Source organism: Galeopterus variegatus, unplaced genomic scaffold (genome assembly GCF_000696425.1).
Source record: "Galeopterus variegatus unplaced genomic scaffold, G_variegatus-3.0.2 Scaffold4679, whole genome shotgun sequence".
Lineage (NCBI taxonomy): Eukaryota > Metazoa > Chordata > Mammalia > Dermoptera > Cynocephalidae > Galeopterus > Galeopterus variegatus.
In genome coordinates, this window is record NW_007730790.1 from 72,500 (window position 1) to 81,804 (window position 9,305).

The following is a 9,305-nucleotide window of genomic DNA, read 5'->3' on the forward strand; positions in this document are numbered from 1 at the left end:
CAAAATTTTAAGGAATAAATAATACCAAGCTTAAATAAACTCTGAGAAAATAGAGAAGGGAGCACTCTTCAACTCATTTTTTGAGGCAAGCATAATCCTGATTCCAGCATCTGACAATTACAAAGAAATTGTAGCAAAATTGTCAAGAAAATAGATGCTGAAATCCTTACCAAAATATTAGCAAATTGAATCCACTGATATTTAAAAAGGGAACATATCATAATTAAGCAGTCAATAAGTGTTTATCTAGAGGAATGCAAAGTTTGTTTAGTATTTAAAAATTAATATAGTACTAAATTGTTGTGACCTTGGATTAGGCAGTGGCATCTTAAATATGGCACTGAGAGTGTTAGTGATAAAAGAGAGAAAAATAAATTGGAATTTTTCAAAATTAAAAAACTTTGTGCCTCAAAAGACACCTTCAAGAAAATGAAGAGTTTTTGTAGAGTCTTAAAGCTGTTCTATATATAGGATCATATCTTCTGCAAACAGGGACAGTTTGACTTCATCTTTTCAAATCTGGATGCTCTTTATTTCCTTCTCTTCTCTGATTGCTCTGGCTAGCACTTCCAAAACTATGTTGAATAGGAGTGGCGAGAGTGGGCATCCTTGTCTGGTTCCTGTTCTTAAGGGAATAGCTTTCAACTTTTCCCCATTCAGGATGATACTGGCAGTGGGTTTATCATATATGGCTTTAGTTGTGTTGAGATAAATGATGTCAGCAAAGTTGCAGGGTACAAAATCAACACTCAAATATCAGTAGCATCTCTATACTCCAACAATGAACTAGCAGAAAAAAAAAATCAAGAAAGTTAGCCCATTTACAATAGTCACCAAAAAAAAAGGAATAAAATTAACCAGTGATGTGAATAATCTCTATAAAGATAACTACAAACCACTGTTGAGAGAAATTAAAGAGGACATGAGATGATGGAAAGATATCCCATGCTCTTGGATTGGAAGAATTAACATTGTGAAAATGTCTATTATACCCAAAGTGATCTACAGATTCAATATAATCCCCATCAAAATTCCAATGACATTTTTCTCAGAAATGGAAGAAACAATCCTAACATTCACATGGAATAACAAAAGACCATGAATAACCAAAGCAATCCTGAACAAAGAAAATAAAGCCAGAGGCATAACACTACATGACTTTATACTACAAAGCTAGAGTAATTAAAACAGCATGGTACTGGCATGAATACAGACACATGGACCAATAGAACAGAATAGAGAATCCAGAAATCAACCCATACACCTACAGCCATCTGATCTTTGACAAAGGCACCAGGACTAGAAACTGGGGAAGAGACTGCCTCTTCAGTAAATGGCGCTGGGAAAATTGGACATTCATATATAGGAGAATGAAACTAGACCTGTACCTCTCACCATATACCAAAATCAACTTAAAATAGATTAAAGAATTAAATATACATCCTGAAATAATAAAATTCCTTAAAGAAAACAGGAGAAACACTTTAGGAAGTGGGATTGGTTACAGACTTTATGAATACAACCCCAAAAGCACAGGCAACCAAAGGAAAAATAAACGGTATTATATCCAACTAAAAAGCTTCTGCACAGCAAAAGAAACAACAGAGTGAAAAGACAACCAACAGAGTGGGAGAAGATATTTACAAAATATACATCTGACAAAGGATTAATATCTAGAATATACAAGGAACTCAAACAACTTAGCCAAAAAACAAGAAACCCAATTTAAAAATGGGCAAAGGAGCTGAATAGGCATTTCTCAGAGGAAGACATACAAATGGCCAACAGACACATGAAGAAATGCTCAACATCACTCAGCATTCGGGAAATGCAACTCAAAAACACTTTGATATACTATCTTACTCCAGTTAGGATGGCTAATATCCAGAAGACTGAGAATGATATATGCTGGAGAGGTTGTGGAGAAAAAGGAACTCTACTACACTGTTGGTGGGACAGAAAAATGGTGTGGCCTTTATGAAAATGGTATAGAGATTCCTCAAACAATTACAGGTAGATGTACCATATGACCTAGCTATTCCACTGCTGGGTATATACCCAGAGAAATGGAAATCATCATGTTGAAGAGATATCTGTACTCCCATGTTTATTACAGTGCTATTTACAATAGCCAAGAGTTGGAACCAGACTAAATGCCCATCATTGGATGAGTGGATGAGGAAAATATGGTATATCTACACAATGGAATACTACTCTGCTATAGAGAAAGATGAAATACTACCGTTTGCAGCAACATGGATGGACTTAGAGAAAGTTAGATTAAGTGAAATAAGCCAGGCACAGAAAGAGAAATGTACTCACTTATTTGTGGGATCTAATAAAAATAAATAAATAAATGAATAAATATCCAAATAGATAAATGGGGGGTGAGGGGAAGAAGACTCAACAATCACAAAAATTCCTTGAACTTGTTAAGACAAGTGAACAGATATGATGTTGATGGGGGGAAGGGGGAGAGGGAGGAGGGAAAAGGAAGTACTAGTAAATTAGAAGTATTTTAAAATTGGAGGTATTGGACACTAAAGTTAACTACATTGTACATTGATAAATTAAAATTTAAAAATAAGAAAATGAAAAGAAAACCCATGGAACAGGAGAACATGTTTTCAAATTATATACTGTATCTGATGAGGGTTTTTTTTCCAGGATCTATACAGAGCTCTTATAAGTCAACAATAAAAAGACAAATAACCCAATTTAAAACTGGGCAAAGGATTTGAATAAACATTTCTCCAAAGAAGACAGGGAAATGGCAAATAAGCACATAACAAGATGTTTAATATCATTACTCATTAGGGAAATGCATATCAAAAATTCAATGAGATACCACTTTACACCCAGACATAGACAATAACAAGTGTTGGCAAGATGTGAAGAAATTGGTTGTAAGATGGTGCAGCTCCTTTGGAAGACAGTTTGGCAGTTTCTCAAAATGTTAAACATTGAGTCAGAATGTGACCTACCAGTTCTACACCTCAATATATGCCCAAGAGTATTGAAAGCCTACATCCACCCAAAAACTTGTACATTAATATTCATAACGGTGTATTCATAATAGTAAAAGAGTGGAAACAACCAAAATGTCAACTAATGAATGGATAAACGGAATGTGGTATTCTATAAGGGAATATTATATTCAGCAATAAAAAGAAATGAAATGAGAGATGAGACTTGAAAAATTGTACTATATAAATGGAACCAGTTACAAAAGTCAGCATCTTCTATGATTCTATCTGTGTGAAGTTTTTATAATAGGCAAATCCATAGAGATTAGTAGATTAGTGGTTGCCAGGACCTGGGTGGAAAGAGAATGAGGAAGGACTGCTAACGGGGTGCAGGTTTTCTTTTAAGGTGGTGGACATGTATGAAATTAGATAATTTGATGGTCACACAACTTTGAATATACTAAAAACCACTGAATTGTACTTTCAAAGGATGAATTTATGTTAAGTGAAGTATATCTCAATAAAGCTGTTAGTTAAAAAAAGTTAAAAAGTAATGGTGAGCATAAATAATTTTGGTATACCATAGAGAGAGCTCTATTACAAATCTATTTGTATGCTTTATATGAAAAACTACATTTGTTACCATGACTGGCATAAATACTAATACAAAGGAGATAGAGAAAATCAATATAACTCACCATATTAACAGAAAAAAAGTGAGAAACCATATGATTATTTCAACAGATGCAGAAAAAACATTTGACAAAATTTAACACCCATTTCTGAGAAAAACTCTTAGCAAACTAGAAGTATAAAAGAACTTTTTAATTCACTGAAGGAAATCTGTGGGAAAGAAAACCAAATGGCAATATCGTACTTTGCAGTGGAAGATTGAAGGCTTTCCCTCTGTTTATTTCCTATTGTGGCCACGACAAATTGCAACAAATTTAGTGTCTTAGAAAAATACCCATATTTAAAATCTGTATGTCAGAAGCCTGTACACAGCATGGCTTAGTTTGTTCTCTGCTCTGGATTTCAGCAGTCCAAACTGCAAGTGTTGGCAGGGCTATGTTTTTTTTTTTTTCTGGAGGCTGTAAGAATGAATCCACTTCCAAGATCAGTGAGTTTGTTTGCAGATTTCAGTTCCATGCGTTTGTGTACTGGGGTCTCTGTTTCCTTGCTTGTTATGAGACGTTATGAGATGGGGATTCTTCTCAGCTTATAGAGGCCACCTGTTTTCCTTGGCTCCTGGCTCACTTCCTCCATCTTCAAAGCCAGGAATGGCAGGTCAAGTCCTTTTTATGTTTTGAATACTTTTGACCTTCCTTTCTCCTGATACTGGTGGGAAAGGTCCTGACCTAGGCAATTATGGAAATGAGTTGAATCTGTAAGGCTAAAGTCAAAAGGAACTGAATATAAGCACTGTGCTCTAGTTGATAAAGGTGAATGAAGTACTTATATATAGTACAATGTGGATGAGACTTGAAAATTGTACTATTTAAAAGGAGCCAGTTACAAAAGGCAACATCTTCTATGATTCCATCTGTGTGAAGTTTTGGTAGCAGGCAAATTCACAGAGATGGAAAGTAGTCTAGTGGTTGCCAGGACCTGAGTGAAAGAGAGAATAAGGAGTGACTGCTAATGAGGTACAGTATTTCATTTTGGTTTCATCCATGAAGATATGGATTAACAATTCTGGTACTGCTATACATGTATACCGGAATTGAACAGTTAAGTAAATGGATAATGCAGGATAAAAGCCAGTTTTCCAATTGTTGGAGTGATTATTTACAGTTAAGGAAGGCAAGAAGACTAGAATGGTCTATGTGAAAATGGTTAAGAACTGGAGACATCTGTATGAATTCATGTTAGCTTAGTATAAGTATATATGGTTGCATACAGAAATACAGATAAGTGTATTGCACAGATTAGTGTGTACACATAGTATATCCTTGCTCAGTCAGCTGAGAAGGCTTAGAAGCAACAATATTGCAGTAGCAATGAGCAACTACGATGCCCAGATCTTGGTTTCTAATATTTTTCTCCAATCAAAGGAACGAGAGCTTCTGGGAGAAATAGCTGACTCTACAACTGGGAAAGAAAACACACAACATAAGCCAGGCATATCTTGTGGTACAAGAATGTAAGGAAGTGCTCATCAAACAAACAAAATACCCACACCTACATTTATGGGGATATATCAAAGAGGAACAAGAGCCAAACAAAAGAACTTCTCGTGGCCAAAGCTGGAAAAATTTGAGCAATAAAATAAAGTGCATGGGGTGCTTAGTATTACTGTTCATCAAGGAAATGCAAAAGTAAAACCATATGAAAAGATGCTCTTGACCCACCAGAATGATTAAAACTAAAAAGACTGAGAAGACCGAATGTTGGTCGGCATGTGTAACTCCCATACATTCATTGCTGGTGGGATTAGAAAATGGTACAACCACTTTGGAAAATGTTTGCTAGTTTTTAATAAAATAAAACAATTCCAATTTTAGATTTTTAATATAAATGAAAACAGATGTCTAAAAAAGGCTCATACGGGAATGTTCATAGCACCTTTACTCGTAATAGCTAAAAACTGGGAATAATCCAAATGTCCATCAGTATTTATCTCCACTAGGTAAACAAATTGTGTTGTACTCATAAAATGGAGCACTACAGAGTGATAAAATAGAACAAACTGACAACCACAACATGGATGAATGAAAGAAGCCAGTCATCATGCTAAGTGAAAGGAACCAGACGCAAAATGGTTCATACTGTAATGTTTGAAAATAGGCAAAACTAATCTATGTAAACTTTTTTTACATTCTTTTACTTGTTACTTACTTGTGTTTTGTTTGGTTTTTTTGGTATGAATATTCATGAGATCAAAGCTGATTGTCACCCCTCATGCCCATGATATGAAGGTCAGATCCATACTGGCAGCATGCCCGTTACCACAAATTGCATTTGTACCCCAGGTCCCCCACCCAATTATCCCCAGAACCCATCTCTCTCCCCCTTCCCCCCACCACTCCACTTTGTAGCCCAAGGAATGTTCTCTCCCTCTGCAAGTCCGACACACCACTGTGGTCTTTCTTTCCTTCCTTCTTTCTCTCTTAGCTCCCACTTATTAGTGAGCACATGTGGTATTTATCCCTCTGTGCTTTGCTTATCTCACTCAACATAAGTTTCTCCAGGCTCATCACAGTGTTGCAAATGGGAGTCTTTCATTCTTTTCTATGGCAGAGTAGTATTCCATGATGTATACATACTACAGTTTCCTTATCCAATCATCCATCAATGGACATTTAGGTTGGTTCCATGTCTTGACTATTGTAAACACAGCTGTCATAAACATGGGAGTGCAGGTATCCCTTTGACATGATGATTTCCATTCCTCTGGGTATATACCCAGAAGTGGGATTGCTGGATCATATGGAAGATCTATCTGTAGTTGTTTGAGAAACCTCTGCACTGTTTTCCATAGTGGTTGTACTAACTTACAGTCCCACCAACAGTGTAGGAACGTTCTCTTTTCTCCACACTCTGGCCAGCATTTGTTATTCACCGTCTTTTTGATTATAGCCAGTCTAACTGGGTTGAGGTGGTATCTCAATGTAGTTTTAATTTGCATTTCTCTGATGACTAGTGATGTTGAGCATTTTTTCATACACCTGTTGGCCATTTGTATGTCTGCCTTTGAAAAATGTCTATTTAGCTCCTTTGCCCATTTTTTAATTGGGTTACTTGTTTTTTTACAGTATAATTGCTTGAGTTCCATGTATATTATAGATATTAATCCCTTGTCAGATGCATAGTTAGCAAAAATTTTCTCCCACTCTGTAGGTTGTTGTTTCACTCTGTTGATTGTTTCCTTTTTAGGAAGTTTCTGTACAGAAACTTTTTAGTTTGATATAGTCCCATTTATTTATTTTTTCTTTTGCTGCTTGCGCTTTCAGGCTCACGTTCATAAAGCCTGTGCCCAGACCTAGTTGCTGAAGTATTTCACATATATTTTCCCTCAAGGTTAATCTATGTTGTAACAAATGTCAAAATTTCCTTCCTTTTTAAGCCTGAATAATATTCTTTTGTATAGTTGTCTCTCGGTAGGCATGCTTGATTGGTTCTAGGACCTCCCGTGAATACCAAAATCAGGGAATGCTCAAGTTCCTAAGGTAAAATTAAACCTATGCAATCCTCCCATGTACTTTTTTGATTTTTTTTTTCCCGCAGGTGGCCAGTATGGGGACTCCCATATACTTTAAATCACCTGTAGATTACTTACAATACTTAATGCAATGTAAAAGTTATGTAAACAGTTGTTACACTGTATTGTTTAGGGAATAATGACAGGAAAAAAAGTCTGTACGTGTTCAGTACAGATGCCATTTTTTTCCACATATTTTTGATCCATGGTTGGCTAAATCTATGGATGCAGAACCTGCAGATACAGAAGGCCAACCATGTGTATATACCACATTCTGTTTATCTATTCACTCCTTGATGGAAACGTTGGTTGCTTCCACCTTTTGGCTATTGCAAACAATGCTACTATGAATATGGATGTGCAAATATCTGTTCAAGTTCCTGCTTTCACTTCTTTGGGGTATATACCCAGAAGTGGAAATACTGGATCATGTAATTCTATGTTTAATTTTTGAGAAATTGATTTACTGTTTTCCACAGTGTCTCCACCACTTCCCTTTCCCACCAGCAATGCACAGGTTCCAGTTAGCTTCATTCAAGCTAATTAACATATCCATCACCTCACATAGATACCTTTTGTGTGTGTGGTGCAAGTTTATACCCTGACCAACACCAATACCCTGTCCATTTTCCTCCTCCCCAGTACCTGGTAACTACGCTTCTACTCTCTGTTCCTCTGAGTTCCACTTTTTAGCTTCCACTTATCAGTGAGATCATGCAGTTTTTGCTTATTTCACTTAGCATAATGTCCTTCAGGTTCATCCATGTTATCACAAGTAGCATGATGTCTTTCTTTTTAAAGGTGCAATGATATTCCATTGTATATGCAAAGGGTCTTCAAAAAGGTGATGGAAAGATTTGTACTGTTATTTAATGTGGAATTGTGATATACGGCCTTTATTGTGTTAAGGTACATTCTTTGCATACCTAATTTGTTGAGAGGTATTTTTTATTATACAAGGATGCTTAATATTGTCAAGTGAGTTTCTTTCTGAATCTATTGAGATGATTATATGATTATTGTCCTTCTTTCTGTTAATGTGGTTAAACTTTTTATTTTATTTTCATTTTTTAAAATTTTATTTGGTTGTAACACTTATTGATTCATTTATGTTTAACCATCCTTGAATCCAAGGGATAAATCCTACTGTGTCATGGTGTATGAACACTTTAATGTGCTATTGAGTTCAGTTTGCTAGTATTATTTTGAGGATTTTTGCATCCATGGTCATCAGGGATATTGGCCTGTAATTTTCCTTTGTGTAGTGTTCTTCTCTGGTTTTGATATCAGAATAAATCTAACTTCATAAAATGAGTTGGAAATATTTCCTCTTCTTTGTGGAATATACTATAAAGCATATGTACCTCATAGGGCCTGGTTTTCCAAAGCCTTGCAGTTTCAAATATTGACCTTGCAAGGACAGGAAATTTTCCTCAGGCTATAAGTCTCTGGTGTAAGGCCAGCAGGTTGCTGGCTCAAAGACAGACTAGTTAGTGATTGTTATGTAAAGATACTGAGAAAATGCTAGAGGGAGAAGGAATGTTTGTTAAGATCAAAGCTTTTGTTGATAACTTACTGGAATGTCATCTTCACTGAAAGTTATCAGCCTATATTGTTAAACTATACCCCCACCTTTGTTTTCTTCCTGTAACTTCCTGGTCTGGAAAATAAATGCAGGAAGAGAACCCCAATTCAGTGTTAATTTTTCCAAGGAAAGGATCCCTCTTACTAGAGGGTCCCGGGAAAGTTAACCACTTCAGGGCTTCTCACTGCTCAGTAGAGATGGGCTTTGAGTAATCCTCTGCGTCTCCGTCTCCAGGGGAAGTGGGGTGACAAATCCGTGTGGGGCAAAGCAACACTTCTTAAATTTTTTGGAAGCATTTGAGAAAGATTGATATTAATTCTTCTTTAAATGTTTGGTAACATTCACCCATTAAGCCATCGGGTCTCAGCTTTTCTTTGATAGAAGACTTATTGCTGATTTAATAATCATTATTGGTTTGTTCAGATTTTCTATTTCTTTGTGATTCATTTTTGGTAGGTTGCATGTTTCTAGAAATGTATCCATTTCTTCTAGGTTATCAAATTTGTTGGCATATTAATTGTTCATAGCAGTTTCTTATGATCCTTTTTATCTA